The sequence below is a fragment of the Siniperca chuatsi genome, linkage group LG20 (assembly GCF_020085105.1).
Source record: "Siniperca chuatsi isolate FFG_IHB_CAS linkage group LG20, ASM2008510v1, whole genome shotgun sequence".
NCBI classification, from domain to species: Eukaryota; Metazoa; Chordata; class Actinopteri; order Centrarchiformes; family Sinipercidae; genus Siniperca; species Siniperca chuatsi.
The window spans coordinates 20,922,951-20,942,001 of record NC_058061.1 but is presented as its reverse complement, the minus strand read 5'-3'; positions in this window follow the sequence as shown (position 1 = coordinate 20,942,001).

Below are 19,051 nucleotides of genomic sequence, written 5' to 3'. Positions count from 1 at the left end.
CTAGGAAGTAATTGTTACAATAGCTAAATATGCTCTGTTACCCTCCTTCCCAAGATGTCTCTAACCTCTGAAGCCATGCTGTTGACAGGTGAGATTATACTTTGACACACAGCCTCTTCGCCAGCCCCTTTGGCTGACAAAACACTAATATTTACATCAGCTGCCAGCCTGATAGTAACTAATGATGTATGATGAGAGTAAGAGCCAAGTTTGTAACTCTCCTGGCCTACATTTCTCTTGATCCTATTATGTTTGTGTTCATTTTCATTTTCCCCTCCTCCTTCTTGTATTTTCTCTCATTCCACAGCACCATTATCTCCTATCAGAGGCTGTGGCTGGCTGTCAGACGTATAAATAGCACCCTGCCATTATGGGGTTCATATGAAGTGGCAGCCTGACTCTTCCTGGGAAGATCATAAACACACACTGCTGGACAGTCCTGTCCAAATGACAATCATTAGTGAGGTAAGGAGACAGCTGGGAGAATGGGATGACTCATTGACATATGAAAAGACTGATTAGGACAGGCTAAAACTGGAAATAGACCTTAAGATTCTTGAAACCTACAAAGACTACACACCTAACACATGACTGCACCTACAAACATTGTTTTTTTTTTGTCTTGAAAGTCAGAAAGAAGCACATATTGAATGACTGTGTAAATGCACACCAAACTGGATGACAGGTATATGCAGCAATATTGCTGGGCAAGAACATCAATATTGGATGATTCTGCAAAACCCAACTAACGTTCATGGAGGTTTTTCAAAAATCCAACAATATCCGCACATGGCAATTAAAGTATGGTTAGGGAAAGATCATGGTTACAGTTAATACAAAGACCAAGAGTTTACAGCCATGCTAGCAGCTCTGTGAGGCTGTACTTTGGCACAGCTGTGCTTTGAGCTAAATGCTAATGTCAACATGCTAACAGGCTCACATTGACAATGCCAATATGCTGCGTTTAACACTTATAATGTTTGCCATGTTCACCATCTAAGTTTAGCATGTTAGCATTCTAACATTTGCTGATTAGCACTAAACATAAAACACAGTTGAGGCGGATGGGAATGGCATTAGTTTTGCAGGCATTTGGTCATAAACCAAAGCATTGGACAAATTCAAATCTTGACCTGATGATGGTGACATATTTCAACCTGGACCAAAGTGGTGGACCCACCATCAGACATTACAATCACTAGATGGCAGTTTATCTTGTTAATTTAGTCTGTTTGCCCGTGCAAAGAAACTGAAGAAAAACCAAAATTGGGATGACATAGCAGCTGGATGGAACTTCATAAGAGTGAGGTGAACTTTAGGTGAGCTGTGGCTCTGCAATAAAACCTGATAAACTTTACCAGACATTTTCTGACATTTTGTAAACCATTATTTGTCCTGCTATGTCATGTCAAAGGTTTGTCCCGATTCCAGTTGTAAAAAATCTAACATTTTAAAAACAATCTTAATGAGTGCACTGGGCAGCAGTTTTCAGAAATTCTCCTGACTCTCATCACCAACTGACTCAGACTGAAACTTACTTGGTCCAACTTGGTCTGATCAGCTGTGACAATCAAAACATAATCGGCCAAACATTCATATTGTGTGTACTCTAAGAGGAAATAAAGTATGAATGGTCAATGTGTCCCTTCATTATATGGACCCAACAAATGGACTGAGACCGCATTAAAAGGTCTTATCGGACTCTAACCATGGTAACACATTTGCGCTTCAGCACGTAAGTGCAGGGATCTTCCCTGTTTTGGCAGTTCCTCATTAAAATGTTAGTGAAACAGCAGTCACACACTCACTATCCCATCCTTAATATCTTCCTGCGAGCGTGAGGTGTCTCCATCAGAACATATGAGAGCCAGTTACTCAGTTGTACTGAGTCAGTGTGAACACAAAACCAGAAGTAAAATACAACAATGTTTCTTTTTTCCTCCCCTTGGTTTAAACCACGTGAAATGAACTACAGGTGTGAAAGCAACCTTGAACAGAGGCAGCATTTGCAGCCATGTTTTTGCAGGTTCATTTAAATAAACTTTAAAGATCAGAATAATCAGCTTGGTGATGGTCCATTGGAAACCACTGGGAGACTCAGGACAGTTGCGGTTCTCGACCAGTGAAGGAAATGTACTCAACTCTGTGCGATCGCACACTCCACAGCAGTGAAGGCCATTAAAGCCATGCTGTGATACCATGCACCCATCTTACTATCTCAGTGTTAGCCGTGGGGGTTAAAGAGTTCTGTGACCTTTCTCTGTCTGCGTGTGTGACTGTCTCTCTCGCCCTCTCTCTCTCTCCCTGCCTGTCTGTCTCTCTCAGAGTGAATCATTCCATTAAGATCCCAGCATGTTGCAGAATGGAACAGAGCCGATGGGCTCGAGGCTGCCACATATCCTCCATGACAACCAGTGATCGATGACGAATGACGGCACGCTCTAATGAAACCAGGCAAAGGGATTAAAGACAACCCTCCATAACTTGCCAGGCTGTTAATACATTCCGTCTTCCTTCGGAAAATCTCTCCCTTCCCCTCCACTGCCTCACTCTTCTTCTCTCTTTCTGTTGTTCTATTTACTCTAGCCTTCACACTGAAGAATATATTTGTATGAATACAGAATATTACCAACTTTTGTTCTTTTGACATATACTGTAGCTAAATTAACCTTCCATCAAAGGAAAATAAATGTAAAAATACGTCCATTACCTTTTTCCCACTTATTTAACCTAGCTGACAGAAAAGCTGAATGCGAAGTGAATTTTACAGGCGCCGCACCTGCATATAAAGTCAGTACAAAGACACAAGTGGATGAGAAAAGATGCAACTTCGCTCTTGGTGGTGTGAATTCAGGCAAAGATGCGTCAACTTTAGGGAAAAAAATGGTGGCTTTATGACTCCACTTCATGACCGTACAGTTACAAGATGAAAAAGGAGAGAAACTGGGTGGAAATTACAGCAAAAACTGGAGTTTATGGCAGGTTTGTCTGCAGTGTCACACTTACACATACATGATGGGTGCATATGTTGCTGCCTAGTTACAGCTAATTAGTATACTGAGCGTTTGTGGGGAATTACCACGCACTGCACAAACAGTCCTGTGATTTATTCACACGAATAAAGGTGAAAATTTGCTTTGCATTCAGTCTGAATGCTCTTTCATGTTCTGTAGTTACCATCTCACAGAAACTTAAACCTACACTAGCACTGAAACAGGTTGCAATTTTTGGCAGAACATGATAAGCTTTAAAGCACAACTTTTAGACAAGTTTCAGCAGAACATAAGCTTTAAAGCAGTAACAAATGTTTTGGCCACTTGCGGGCAGTGCAACAAGCTAAAACTACACTGACATATGACCTATTTAAGTTGTTATGGTAAATGCATTAGCAAACCAAGCCTACAGTATTTACACATCCAGACGACACAGAGCAACATTATCATTCATTTGGAGTCATGTTTCTGGCCACCTGATGAATTTAAGTCAAATATTCACTCTCCTTTGTTCTCCCCCACTTCTGTTCTCCCCCACTTCCTGAAAGAAATGTCTGGCGCTGAGCTTTTAAATGCTCCACTATGTTCACCAGTTACCAACTTTGTCTCTCCGTGGTTTGCTGCTGGGTAGGCAGTGTATAAGTTTATCAGAAGTTTTTGCTGAAAACAGCTGCCTGCTAATGAGAAAGTCGAACCAAAACAGTAAGGTAGCGGACCTTAAAACCAAAAGAGTGAGCTGAAAGACAGTAAAATGCTCAGTAGAGCTTAAGGTGCAGAGTAGGGTGATAATTCATCAATGGTGAAATATCCAGTTTGCTGTTTTGCTCATAAAAAATAATTATGTGCATATACACAAAATCAGATTTCAAAATTGAATGCCAAGTAAATAGAATGAGGGAGAGTTAAAGAAGACACAGTGAAGGAAAAAGCAGTGCCCAGTTATGCTTTAGTCCCAAAAAAAAAGACTAAAGAGAAAAAGAAAAGCTCTTCTTGATGGATGTGTGGGTGAAGGGTGAAAGAGAGATGGGGGTGAGATGAAGAAGACAGAGAGAAGAGGGGCTGAGATGAATGAGGGACATGGGCCCAGATGCTCAGATAAATTATTCACTTCATTCTTCAATACTCTCCTGCCAGCTGCCTTTCATTGAGCCTGTCAGGTGCCCACTGAGGAAGGCATGGGAGGAGAAGTGTCACTTATACCAAGGGGTGAAGGGAAGAAAGAGAACTGGAGACACAGACAAGATAAAAGAAAGAAAGATAAAACTTTTGTTAAGTGCTGGATTGTGTTGCACCAACTACTGGTAAATCTTCTTAACTAGTTAGTTTCAAACTAGTGATTCACTCAATCTGGTTGCACCATTAAACCTTAAAATGTCTTAGATAGTACAGACTAGTGATGTGTAAATTGTTTGCAAGGAAATGTCAGTAGTGCCGTTCAATCAAGCAATCAACATGTAAACAGGAAGTCACTGTTGCATCACAAGCTGATGCATAACTACCAAAAATAACAGTTTTAGGAGAGCAAACGATATATTAAACTTAACTGAAATCCTTTGTAAATCTTTTTTTTATCATTTATACAGTATATGCATACATGGAGAAATATATGCTTCAGAGTCAGTAGTATTAATGCAGTTTAGAATGAGTGGAAAATATCCAATTATGCTAACCTAGCTGATGTTATTAGGTCATTTAGCAAAATGCTGGCATAACGTTTTGTAATTTGAGGTATGTTGTGTTATTTTTGTGAAATGTCATTTCAAATCTTTCCAGTCATTGTGAATCAGCATATATCAAGTCAAATGCGTCGACCATATTCCACATTTTTACGCCTCACTCTAAACGAGTCATGTATTAGCAAGCTAACGCAAGTTTTGTCAGTTGGTTAAGGTAGCTACGCAACAGTTACAACTGGCAGTTAAGTAAATATTTAGTAACTAGAACTAGTTTTTATGGTGCAACTTGTTTGAATTTATTTCTGCATATATCTCCACGTAGAAAACACATACGTTATAACTTTGAATTTGAAAGAGCTGCTGCAACCGGCTACTGGTCTGGACTGCCATGCTTTACAAGAAAAGAAGTGCTTTCATCCATGTCATCCAGTCACAGAGTCAGCCTCCATCTTCCTCACACACAGCTACACTCCATTCTCCTTCAAGCTGCATCTGAGAGAACACAGTATGCTGCTGTCATGCGGGTGTCTATATTCATCAGCCAGGCACAGTGGCAGTGGTTTGCGTTACTTTTTTAAACAAACCAGACCTAGGTTGCATCCCATGACAATTATGGACATGCCCACAGCCCTTCACGTTGATCTAACGGAAAACATAGTAGAATGAGCCCCCACGCCTGGAGGGCCACAACGTGTGTTTATTAGACACAAATGATCTGAATTTGTTATGCGCGAATAAACACGCATGTGTTTTACTATTAGCCTGTTATTTGTTTCAGCAACCTAAATATACAGGAAAATATGAATTTGTACAGAAAAAAAACCAAACAAAGTGGCAAACAAAAAAAACAAAAGAGATTTTAGAGCTCCCCCTAAATTTCTCATATGAGGCTTTCAGGGGAGCCGAGCTTCCCGTAGCTCCACCATATTTCGAACCCCGGGGACAGTGGAATCAGAAAACCTTGTCCCTTATTCAAGAAATGCCTTGAGACAATGGCAATAGCTATAGTCATTTCCTGGCTCAGTGAGCACAGCCTCTCTCTCACGCACACACACATATAACAAGTGCTCAATTTGGTATACAGTCTGCAGTGGGCTTCTTAAAAGAAAAGTTCAGTATTTTGGGAAATTGGGGAAAGATTTAGCCCAGCTAGCTGTTTCCCCCCGGCTTTCCAGAAAGTCAGAGGTCACACTGTCCGTTGGGGGAGTTAACAGACAAAGCAAGTATCATTCTGGAGGAGAATAAACACCAGTCACAATTTGACAACCCAAAAGTTGTTCTTAATAATGGCCTATAACTGACCTATGAAGCATTAGTAAATGATTTATAACATTAATAAAGCCATTAGTTGGAACTTATTAACCCTTTACTGAGGTCGCTTCATTAGAAAATGGCATTGAATTTATTGTTGAACAAAGACAAGGTAAAAAACAAATATGCATCAGAATTACAGAACGATGACCGACGAACACCTACGCTGGCCGCTCAGCGAAAGCAGCATGTCAGCAGTGCAGCAGCTTCAGTCCTCCATTAGAGCACAGCCACAGTACTGCTGTCGGCTCAGACCAATACAAAATCAACATTACGGGAGAAAACAGACTTAAAGCTCAAAGCTTGAAGCTTACAGTCACAATGAAACGGAAGCTGGAGCATCTTTAGCCTCTGCAATGTGATGTTTTCTGCGTAAAACTGAACATGTGGAGCTGTGGAGGGAAAAAGAGCTGTAGAGGACTGTTCACGTCCCTCACCCACATTATTTACAAATGTAAAGAAAGGTTTTACCACACACACCTCCTTCTATGATACCGCTAATCTAGCTACCCACTATTGTGGTTTTATATGATGGGTGGGGTTAGCTAGTTGCCCCAAATCCACTTGATTGGATACATTTATGTAACTGGCCCCGAGGTCAAGAATAAGTCAGTAAAAAAATATTTATATGTTACAGGAAGAGGAAGAGGAAGAGAGGCAATTTGATATAAATCAAATCAAAATAATTTGACACATATTTAGCATGTAACAATAAATAAATGAACAACTGACACAGGGACACAGGATCAGAAAATTGGAAAATGTATGTGTCTTTAAAGAGCTTTTGGGGAGCAGTTAGGCATAAAAAGCATGAGTGAAATGCAAGCCGTTATGCAGCCAGTGTAGTCAAATGTATTGGTTTAAATAGAAGCATATCTGTTCCATGAGATGCACGAGGCAGACAACTTAAAAACACGGCTGAAACATGCCTTATGTAGACAGCCTGTTAGTTTTAGAATAAGACTGAGACATAGTTCTGACATGACAGTTTGGCATGTTCAAAAATAATTAGTAATTATTAAAGAGTTAGTTGGCCTAAATTAAAGAAATACAATGTTCTCACTTAGCCCTAGTGGTATTGAGCTACGCAGATGGTTTTGGTTTTATGTACCGTGGTTTTGAGATATGTTTCTGAAAACTGCCACAAATCCTATTCAATAGTGGTGAAAGGAATGTTGTTTGTAAGTGACTGTCCTGAAACAATGTGAAGAAACTACTTGGCAACACTAACTGACTTACTGGAAGAGTCTACAATTTATTCCACCAATGTGTTTCAGCACAGGGCCCGCAAGGTCTACTACAAGATGGCTGAATCTTTGTCACTTATCCAATGAGAACTAGACACATACTGTAGCTAGCCAGCCAGAGTGCTATACCTCAAACAGGTACACCACAAAACATATACTATACTATATATTACATTTGTGTTGTTCATGTTACATAAATAGAAACAATACAGTCGCAAAATACCATATAAAAAACTATAACATTTATTTTCTATTAAATATATATATATAAATAAATATAAAAACGCAAATCTTATTCTTTGCTCTGGGTTGTAAGGTTCTGAGATAATAAATACTCAGATTTAAGGTCTCCAGTGGAAAGAAATGCTTTTAACACCACAAATGAAATTCAATACACCTCAGTTGAAATCTCCGAGAGGGATCTCTCAAAACCCCAGCACATAAAACAAAAACTACCCCATGTGTCGATAACTTTAGGTGTAAGGGAGAGAACATGTTTTTTTTTTGTGATTTGGGTGAAATGAGCTTTTCAAACGAAGACATGTACTCGGCAGCAACAATCCAGCCCACCTTTACAGAAACACATCGTCTTTATTGCTACGGATTAGCGCTCGCTGTGGCAGTTGATAAGTGGATGGACCATGGATTTGGATGAGATTTCCTATCGAATCCTCATTGAAATCTGAGACAGAAGTAACATGAGGCCAAACAAACAACCTGGGATTCTAATAAACGACCTCAGATTTCCAGTTAAGCCCCACAAATCTCTGACAGCGGCAGTAAGCCCTCAGGCCAGACTCCCTGCTGTGATATTCACTCTCCTTCGCTAAATCTCACCTGATTGTTGAGCTTTGTCATCATACTCTCAAAATCTAAAACGCAGCCATTTAATTATATGGCATGGCACGCTTCTACCAATAACACACGCAGAGTAAATTGATTCTCAGTAATTGGGAGGTCCATTTTCTGCCACTGTTCCACTCATTTAATTCGTAATGGCTCAGTGTGACTTGTTATGGTTGCATTTACGGTAATAGAGCTACATTTGCATTTGCAAAACTGAGGAGACACAAAAACAGGCAACCACATACTGTACTGTATATGAACTATACTTCATTTCTTACACACACACACACAGGGTTCACAGTTAGCCTGGTCTGGCATGGCAGTTTGTTTACAGGCTGATGGGTGCTAATTGCTGCAGAGTCATGGTTCTGGTTTTCGAGGGCCGGGGTGGCGGTCTGGATGGGGGAAAACAGCCCTTAACAAGCTGGCTCAGCCAATTACAGAGCAGCTCTGCCTGTCTGGAACACCACATCACACTCCACACACACCCACGGCCTGCTTGTGTGGTGTGTGTGTGTGTGTGTGTGTGAGAGCGCGGGTGTTTGTTTTGAAACTCTCAGATGTTCAGCCTTGCTTGACAGCAGTTCATACAAACAGCATCCTGATCTGAGCTGACTAGAACTAATTGACGTCAGCGGTTTAATGTAGCAACTTTAAGTCGCCAACACAAAATTATGCATGAAAAGTTAATCAAGTAGATCTCCAAGACTGTCTCAGCATAATTAAAACATAATGTCACACTTTTTACTGGACGGGCAGCTGCTTGAGTCTGACTGCAGATTATGTCGATGTCAAGGTGCTCCGGCATTGTCCCTGCTAATATTTTTAACAATCTCAAATGTACTTGGCATTTCAACTGCACATACTGTTACCAGTTAGATTTAAGCAATGTTGCAAGATTTGTGGGGTTTTTGCAAAAAGTGGAATATTTTGGATGGAAAGTGCTGCTGGCTGCAGCATTGGCATTAAAACATTGAAACAGTTTTTGCTTGCTGTAATCATTCCTCCTGTTCATACTGGCCGATAAAAGATCCCATCCTTAAACCCTTCCAGTGTAACTGTTGTTTAAGAAGAACCAAAATCAAAGCTTAGCAAACAGTTGTAATCTTTGAAATAGGCATGTCACAGGAGGAAAAGCATAGGTGTAAATAAGAGTCCTGCCGGCTCACTGTCACACTGTCTTGGCTTACTGACACACTTGATTAGAATGGAGCCATCGTTAATGTTATCAGTAACACCTGTGCTGGGAAAACTTGCTGTAACTTGTGTGGCCTTAATGTTTGGTTACTGGATCACAAGTAGAGTTATTATTGTATGGGTCATTATAACATGGACATCATTTATTAGCAAAATTAGCCACAGCATGTCCAACAGATGAGTTTATGTATAAATACCATTCATCATGTTATCAGTAATATCCTGGTAGCATCAGATCGACCAGCACAGACACACACAGACATACAGGTACAGGTAAGTACAGTAAGTAAAGCTGCAGGCTCTCAGGTGAGCTCTGATGTCATAGTGAAATGGCTTGCTGTAAATTCACAACATAATTGAATAATAAATACAACTGGAAATTTCTGAGATGGTTTAAAGATATCAAAAGTTAATGTGAGCATTGCTGTGGCTCTGTCATGATGAATGTACCATTTTATTCTTTTGACTCATGCAGCCCAAATCAGACTGAAAGAAGGACAAAGCTACAGAATCATTCATTAAGTTTTAAAGTGGCCTCACAGCAAAACATCTTACCTACTGCCTATTTCTTTTATTGTAACTTTTTTGAATCTATAGTGTATATATTTTAAATATTAATTTTAGTCTCCGATTTACAATAATAAAATAAAATGTGGCAAATACATACAGAACTATTTTGTACAATCAGAATCATCTCTTTATGTGTGTATGCACATATTTAAGTATGACGTGGTGCGCACACACACACACACACACACACACCAATGTGCACATTGGTTGTCCTTGCCGATATTAAAACCAAATTTACACCCCTGGATTATGCCCATCTGTTGCTGCTTCGTGAGTGACATTTACTGCAAAGAAGTAAATAAAAGTCTCAAGGCAAGTATGTCTTATTCAAGGTCATTGTGCTGTAATTATTCTGCTAATTAGGCCAACTGCCTTTCAGTTTCCTTCTTATTTGATGAATCTGCTGATGAATCAGGCTAATTGAGGGACGACACACAATTTAATTATTTCTGTATAGAAAAATAATGTCATGTACAACTGATTTAGTCTAAATGAGCAAAGTTCTGCCATCTGGTGAGGAAAAAGCATAGTGCCTACACCTCGGGACTTTCTGATGTTAAAAATGGACTTGCGAGCAGACAGCACAGGCTATGGATTACAGGATTTAATGTTGCTATTTATTTTTAACTCAGCATTCATTAAAATGGTGGATAGGCTTCCCTGGAGGTCAGGAAGCTCAGGATGGAAGAAGAAAGGAGGAGGAGACCAATTTTCTTCCATTACCTGAGATTAGGATGCCTGGGATGGTTTACTCCACTCTGTTTTAGGTCCGAGGACAGACACAGTACTGATGGGCAGCCAAGCAGACAGGCAAAGGAAAAGTGTAAAAGGAAAGGCAGAGTCAGAGACTAACCAATAGATTGGAAGCATAAAAGAGGGCAAAAGGTGCAGAGTGTCTGAAGGAATCAAGAAAAAGATGTCAGCCAAACAAATACAGCCACACAGACCACGTCCTGGTTCATTTTAAATCAAAAAAGTAATATGGAAATAGTGTTGTTTTCTCTTTTCAGTCTCCCACCAGGCTGTGCCAACTTTAAAGGGAACATTAAATGTTTGGAAGCACTGTTTGTTCTCCATCACCCAAGGCTCTTTGGTGTTTGATTTTTAATGGGTCAAAAACAAGTACATGCACTATGATGTTGCATATTATTCCTGCTGCTTCCTCAAATTAAAGTCTGAAATTAGATTTGTGTGTGTGTTTGTGTGAAAATATAACTAAAATGAAGTTGCAACTATTGCACATAATTTTCCATTTTTCAAAAGAAGAATAAACCATTTTTGGACATATTTGTGGAAACAATATCTAAGCTTCAGGCCTCTGGGTTGGCAGTTCCCTTGGCAGTGGTTGACTGACATTTGAGGCCCAGCATTGCTGAAAGACGCTGTCAATGTTTGTGGTGCACTACTGGCTTTAGCACATGACAGCGCTGTAGCCTACGGACATGGATGCATGACGTTTTTTCCCCTTTTTTCCTCCAACAAGCCCATATAACATTGGTTATGTACCATTAATCGGTCCCTTTACAAAATTCACCATTTGGAGGGCTGTTAAGTTTGTATTTCACTCAGAAAGTGGAAACTAGTAAGTTAGACTAACTAGCTTCCACTCAAAAAGTGGAGGGTAGTTACCATAGCATGCTAATGTTAGCAGTACACCACAGGGTTCTTGTACTTACAATATCTTTTGTGAATCGGACCTTGAGACGGCACAGATAGCAGTTGCAAATGATGCACAATTCATGGTGCTGCCAGCGGCTACAATCCATTCTTTGTGAATTCGCCCCTCAGTGTTGTGTTCGTCCCACATCATAGAAAGGAGGGGGTCTAGTAGGGAGTCTAAAAATGTAGTGGAGGAGTTCTCATTCAGAGCAAAGGTCTAGGTTTTTATGACTGATTTGAGTCTACTGCTTTGAATATGCTCATATTGAGTATGTGTGATTCATAAAAGGAAAAGCAGATAATACAAGTAATTTCAGGCAAATATGTGTCATTAACACAGCTGGGTGAGCACCGCTGCCACCAGAGGTCTTGAAAGTGAATTACACCTGGTCTGGTCTTGTTGTAGGGTTAGTCAAGCAGGAAAAGAGGAGTAAGACCTAAATGCAGACACACAGGCAGAGTTGGTGCAGTTTTAATCATTTAATAAAGAACAAAAGGCTTACACCGATTTCAGGCGGGCAGTGTTCAAAAAACCAGGGAAGCAGTCCAACAAAGGCAAACAAGTCCAAGTGAAACAGAGAAATAATCCAAGAACTCAGGGGGAACACAGGAAACAAGGGACGCTTGATATAGAGACAAAGACAAACTGTCAAAGAAACAAGGGAAGCACACAAACTATATACACTCAGGTGAGGGGAGATAACGAGACACAGGTGAAACTAATTAGGGCGGGGGAAACAATCAAAACTGGAGGGAAAAGCAAACAAAGACAGGACGTAAAACTACAAGACACATTAGGGGAGGAGAATAAAACACTACTATAATACAATACTATACACAAACCATGACAGGTCTGAATGTTTTTCAGCTGGCAGTCAGATCACAAATTAGCAGTCTGGGTGCAATGAAGTCAGGCAGCAACACAGTTTGGGAACATTAATGTTTTTAAAGAGAGGAGAGCTGATTCTGTTTCAACTCATCATTATGCACTGGCCTGCTGGCTGGAGCACGGCCTACTTTTTTGGAAGTCTCACGGTTTTGTTGAAGAAAATTGTCAAAATCTTCAACAAACACATGAGAAACACATCAAGTCCCAGTGCAACTTTGTATTCTGGTCTTTTAGGCAAGAAATTAGTATTTCTTCAGTGATAGATTTCTATCTGTGTGTCAGTGAGCCTTGGTACAGAAAACTGATTCACAAAAGCTGGCATCGAAACCTAATGTTTCAGACATAATACACAATACATACTAACCAAAAACATATATATACTACTAATTTGGTTTGGAAAATACATTTTTGAGGAAATGTAATGCCTGGCTGCCTGGATCACATTCACTGACAACCTTTCTTTTGACCTGGATTCATTTCCCATATGCTGTAAAATTTAGGCAGTAAAGCACTTGGTCAAGGTTCGGGAAAGATTGTGGTTTTAGGTTCAATTCTGAAAAAGTCCTGAGTCCTGTTTTGTGCTTACATAACAATGAATATGTCAATAATCCTTTAGCGAACAAAATGTTACATTTTACATTGGCAGAGAACAGTTTTTAGAGCTGTTCAATGGAAATATTCCCTTGTTATTTTGATTTTAAAAAAAATGTAATCCAGGTGTCATTATTTGTCCTAAAACGCATGTTGCTACTGCAAAATTGTTTAATATGAAGGTACTTTTAAGAAGACAGGGTTGCGTATTCTTTAAATGTCCCAGCAGTACAAAGTGTAAACCCAATAACTATTTTTATTCTAGTACAGTGGACTTTTCATTTATGTAGTGAAATCAAGTTGTAACCGAGAGATCCATTATTGTAATCAATAGGCCCTTTTCTCAGCAGATATTTTGACTTATAGCAGGGGGGCACCAAATTACTGGCAAGTGGCAACGTAGACGTGGATAGTGAATGTGAAACCAGTTGGTGGTATGCTCACAGGGAGAAGACTTTAAGAGCACATCACAAAAATAGTGCATTCTCGTTGCTTTCCTAATGATCTTACTAAAAACACAAGGAGAAATCCCTTATCTAGGTGTAACATTTAAGCAGCAAAACTAAAAACTGTACTTACAAACTTGACAGGACAGAGGAATCTCTCCAGAGGAAACAGAATGAAACTTTTAGCTTCTACAATACATTTTTTAGACAGCTGTGATGGAGCTCAGGATTTATCAGCTGCTTTACTCCACACTATCTCACTGTATGAACCTGAACTGTGTGTGTGACCTTTTGATTGTGTAGAAGAATGCAAAACATTAATTAACATCAGATCCTGACCGATCCTGTTGGCGTGTCGGAAGATTTAAATAATCAATGAAGTTACACTGCTGTGGCTCAAGTGTAAATGTGCACAGCGTCCCTCTTAAGGGGGAGACATTTCACCCTATTTTACCCACCCACAACCCATCTGCTATTAATCACAGTGTTCATTTTTATGACCCAGTCCACCCGATCTGCAGGTTATCACTCATATAACAGTCATATGCGATCAGCATATTAAGGCTCTTCTGCTTCAGGTTGTTGTAGAGTAAATTATTTTGAGTCAGTATCCACAGTCAGGACACTTGCGAATCAGTAAGAAGGACGAAAGAGGTAGCAAGGGCATAGTCGAGAAGAGCAGGACAGAGGAAGAGTGAGACTGCCAGAGGGTGGGACTGGTAGACTACATTTTACCACAGTTAAGAGAAAACATTGGCATAGTGAATGAAGTGGGGGGGCACTGCCCCCTGGTGCCCCCTCACGGAGCTGACTCTGGGTGTTAGTATTAACATTTACGATGGCTCTGTTCCATTCAAGCGTACCAGTAAGCCATGACAGTGTGACAGTAAAGTTTCCATCCAAATTTAGCGCAAAAAAATAAAATGCAAATTAATGCATGTTTCCATCCACTACTGTTATATGGATATTAGGAGTTGGTGCATTGAGATTAACAGCTAATTCACCAACTGGGTGCCATTAAACCATTGCAGAAGAAGAGGGCGCGACCAGATGACATAATTAAAAGAGCTGCAGTCAAACCACAAACTAAAGAAAACCACGTAGAAGGCGTGATGTAAACATGGCATTTATGTTTGTTTCATGCATTCATTTGCGTAACGCTACAGTCTCCTCATCGCAACACACAGATCGGATGTTTTCGTTTGCTGCTATTTTACGTCTCCTCAGTGGAGCGGCAGCTTCAGTGGACGCTTAAGTAACATGCTAAACCTAACCCATAGCTCACCAAGAGACGTGTTTGATGTTTCCTGCTTGTGGACTCATTCCACTTTTTTTCACTTAGGTCACCTAATGATGATGTCTTCAAAGCAAATAAAAACAAATTAAAATTCAATATGGCGTTACTCTGTAATTGCCACATGTGGCTACTGTAACTTATAAAAAAAAAAACCTATATAGTCTTGCTTAAACAGTTTAAAGCTTGTACAGTAGAATTTGCTTTATTTTGAAAAAAGTTTTAATCTACCCAGAATTCATAGCAAAGGTCCTACTCAAGACATTCGAAGCTAGACAGCTTTGTAGGATGTAAGCCACAGTTAGTCTGTCTTTGCAAAACCAGCCCCAGGTGTGTGTGTGTGTTTGTGCACACTCTCCAAACTACACACCCAGCTTTCTTCTGTCTATAGTGGACAATAAGGCATTATCTCATTCACACACAAACACACTTACATGCCACGCAGCACTGACAACAGAACAGCAGAACAAAAAGAATAATCAAAAGCATGTCCTCAAAATGAACAACTCAATTCCATTCTTCATTCACAAAAAAATGATGCCAAACATCAAACAAGTATGTTTTTTAATGAGGTAGCACTGCGAAGAGAAGAAATCATTGAAGTTGTTTACTGTCTTCCCATTTTTAATTAAGCGAGCCAGACGCAGTCTAGGGTGGAGAATGTGCTCTATTCAGTGGAACGGATACCTCGGCCATGATGAATGAGCTGTCATCTCCAATTGTTGCTGAACCTCTGTCTCCTTGACACCCGGCGATTCCCACTGCAGCTAGTCAGCGCTCCAGCTCCAAATGGTCAACGGTCAAAGGTCACGCCAGTATGCTAATGTGGGCACAGGCATAAAGCCAGACAACTTCTAGTGTATCGTAAGCTGTGGCATAGAGAAACAGTTTATTCTGCTATCAGTGCAGTCCAATGCACGGGGTGAACAAAATAAGAGAAACACTTTACATTTGAATCAATATCAAAGCACTGATAAACAGCTGTTTTTACAAGAACAAAGTCACGGAGAGATGCTGCTGCAGAGGCCTCTCAGACAGCAGGGTAATAGCCTGGAGTGTGTGGAAATATCTGGAACAGAGTGCACTGACGAAAGCCACTGAGGAACAAAGTTTGGCGGTGCTGTGACAGGTGACATTACTGTGACATTACTGTGGCACTGGCCACATTCTCTGCAGGGAGCAATCCTACTTCTGCCACAATGGACATCAAACAGCATGTCGCTTGAATCTCACAGTGAAAATGACAGCAGAATCTTTGCTCAGATCTGAGACAGTTTGGAAAACCTTTGAGGAATAGCCTCGAAACCTGCAATAACTGCCCCCAAGTCTTAACAACAGACTTAAACACAATCGAGCACGGCATGTAAAGTGGTTTACGATGACAACGGTGGCAGATTTGCCGCACAAAATTCGTAGTCATTTTTGAAACAATGCATTCTTGAATTCAGACAGGCAGGCTTCTTATTTCTAGCTAGCAACTGTTAATTTTGAGGGCTGAAATGACAACTAGCAGATTTTAACAGCTCCAGCTAGCTAGCTAATTAGCGTTAACTCTGGGAGTTAGGCCTAGTTGAAAAGTCTCCTGTTGACTCATTTAAAAAACGATAACCCTGCAAATGGGTGTTAATATGCACTCGATGGCTACATACATGATGCTAGGATCATGCTAATTAGCATGCTACATCATGCTAATAGGATGCTAAAGCTACATGATCCTTACCAGTTGATGATTCATGGTACGGAAATAAAAGCAGCATTGTTTTTGTACTGCAGGGTAGAACTAGTTAGCTGTAGTATTTTAGTAAAAAAAAAGTAAAATCAGACTTGACTGTTTATGGCGTTCTAAGATAACCTTGTTTGGATGCTCACAAAAGGAAAACACTTGGACAAGCAACACAGAAGTTAGATTAATGCTTTATTCTTTGTATTTTCACTTTTATAAGAGAAAAGGCTTTGAGGATGAACTGATGAGTTTAGAAGACATAACTCTACTCTTGGGTAACAAGTTTGGCTGGGGCTACTTCTGTAAACTTCTTCACAAATGAAGTAAAGAGCAGAACAGTGCTGCAAAACAATCACTCTACAAAGGTATTGCTTCACAGCAAGTATGGAGAGGAGGAATGATTACAGTAACCCATAATACTCTCTCAACATACATAAGTACTTTTTCCCATACACAATCACTGCAAAAGAAACAGCTGTGACATGATGAATACACTGTTTCTGAGAATTACAAACACCTAGAAATTACTCTTTGTATCATCAGAATTTGATCTATAAAATCTGAAAAGTTTCGAAGAGCTGTATCAGTAAATATTTTCATGCCATTCATGTGTGCGGTGAGTCAACAAGAAGTCCGTCGGCCGGCCAGCCCACAGAAAAGGACATTATGGACTCTATGGTCCAAAAATGTGGAAGACCACTGTTAGGACCCTAAGTTGGTCTAGGGAAGGGGAGTAACATAAAGCCCTGGCCAAAATAACAAACCAACAAACCCTGAGTAGAAATAAAATCACATATCACTGAATAAACCACCCCAAAAGAAATGTAAAAAGGTAGTTATTAAGATACAACAGTAACTTAAAAGAATTACTCGATTAACTGAAATTTAAAAGCTAATTCACTATCGTTCTGACATTAGAATTTCCCTTCAATAGTTTCGGGATAGGAAGGAGCTACTGAATTAGTATTTATTGCGTGGCCAGGGAGGAAAGGAAATCCTAAGTTTTGGGGGTTTTTTTCCATACTGTTTAACAATTTACTTAAGTTAGCTTTGTGGCTTGTGGGCGCTGGACTTCACCTACCTCTACTACACTGTGTCTTTTGGCCAAAGATTTTAACGTTTTTCTCTTCTGTCTGCAGAATATAAATTTCAGCAGGCTATCGTTGTGAATCATGTATAAGATCAGTTGTTTATTCAAAACACCTGGTTGGGTTTGGTGTTATTCTTATTGTTGACTCTTGAGAAACACATTTACCAGTGCAAGTGCAAGTCAAATGGTGTCTGCAGAAGCTTTGACATCATTCTTGCAGTGGTCTTAGCAGTACGACCTCTCTTTGGAGAGGAGCAGCACTGCCAGATTTCTCCCCTCTGTTCCATTTATCTGACTGACTGATTGAGGTCTCAGTCTTAATAAATGCTTCTGTGGCCTTTTCCACTCTTCTCTGTCCTTTGATATTTATCATTTCAACAGATCTCTGTTATGAAGAGCAGACACTGCTGGTTATCAGATTTTTTTATAGGACAGAGCATCAGTTATTTCAACAAATGTGATGACACTAGTAAGGGTTAGAGTGTCATCACATTTTTTAAATAACTGTGTTCAACTACAGTACTCCATTTCACTGAAGTCACCTTAGAGTTCACACTTTCTCTGGCTGGATTGTGAATAAAAAATATGAAAAAGTACAACTGGGTGTGTTATTTTCTATAAGAAGTTCACACTTACAACTACAAATTAACCATGTTGGTAAGAGATACAGGAAGATGACAGTTTCAGTACAGTATGATTACAACAAAACACATTCTGAAGAATAAAATGGCATTTAGCCACAATTGAAAAAAAATACAGCATCAGTTTGTTCAAAAGGTTAAAATGACCTACGTTGTCTTGTTGTCATGCAAATGATGGCTGTCCGCCCTCTAAAGCAAAGGTGGAAGTAATATGATGTTATAATTAGAGATGCAATGATTAGTCAATGAATCAATTAATCATTGACAGAAAATTATTCAGCAACCATTTTGATAACCAAATATTTGTTTTATGATGGGCATTTTTTATTATTTTCGAAACAAAAATATCAAATTCAAATAACGGTCCAGTTTGGGTTTTTGGAAATTCGTTTTTCCTTTTGAAGAAAGACATGAAGAAAAGCAAGACAGGTGACGTAAAAGTAAACAAATCAAAATAAAATCCAAGAGGATAGAATGGCCATTCTATAAAAGTGTAACATTATGCAAGCACAGGATCTAATGTTAATAAATAATAATAAAAAAGATAAATAAATGAATAATACAATTTATAACTGCCCACATAGCCTACATAAATCAAGATCTTTTTTGTTTTGTTCTTTTCATTTACATGAAATATCTTTTATCCAAAAATGGTGTGATATATATAAGTAATTTGGTAGCCTATTACTATGTGAAACTGTGAATGTGGGGACCTGTGCTGGTCACTTAAGACAAAACTATTTGGGAAGGACCAGACACTATTTCCACATATAACTAGAGAAGCAAATTCTGAAGAAATTGTGGGTGTGAATGCTGGCTGTTGAATATACATGTTGAATAGTACCAATAATGTATGAAAAATGTTGAATATTTTAAGG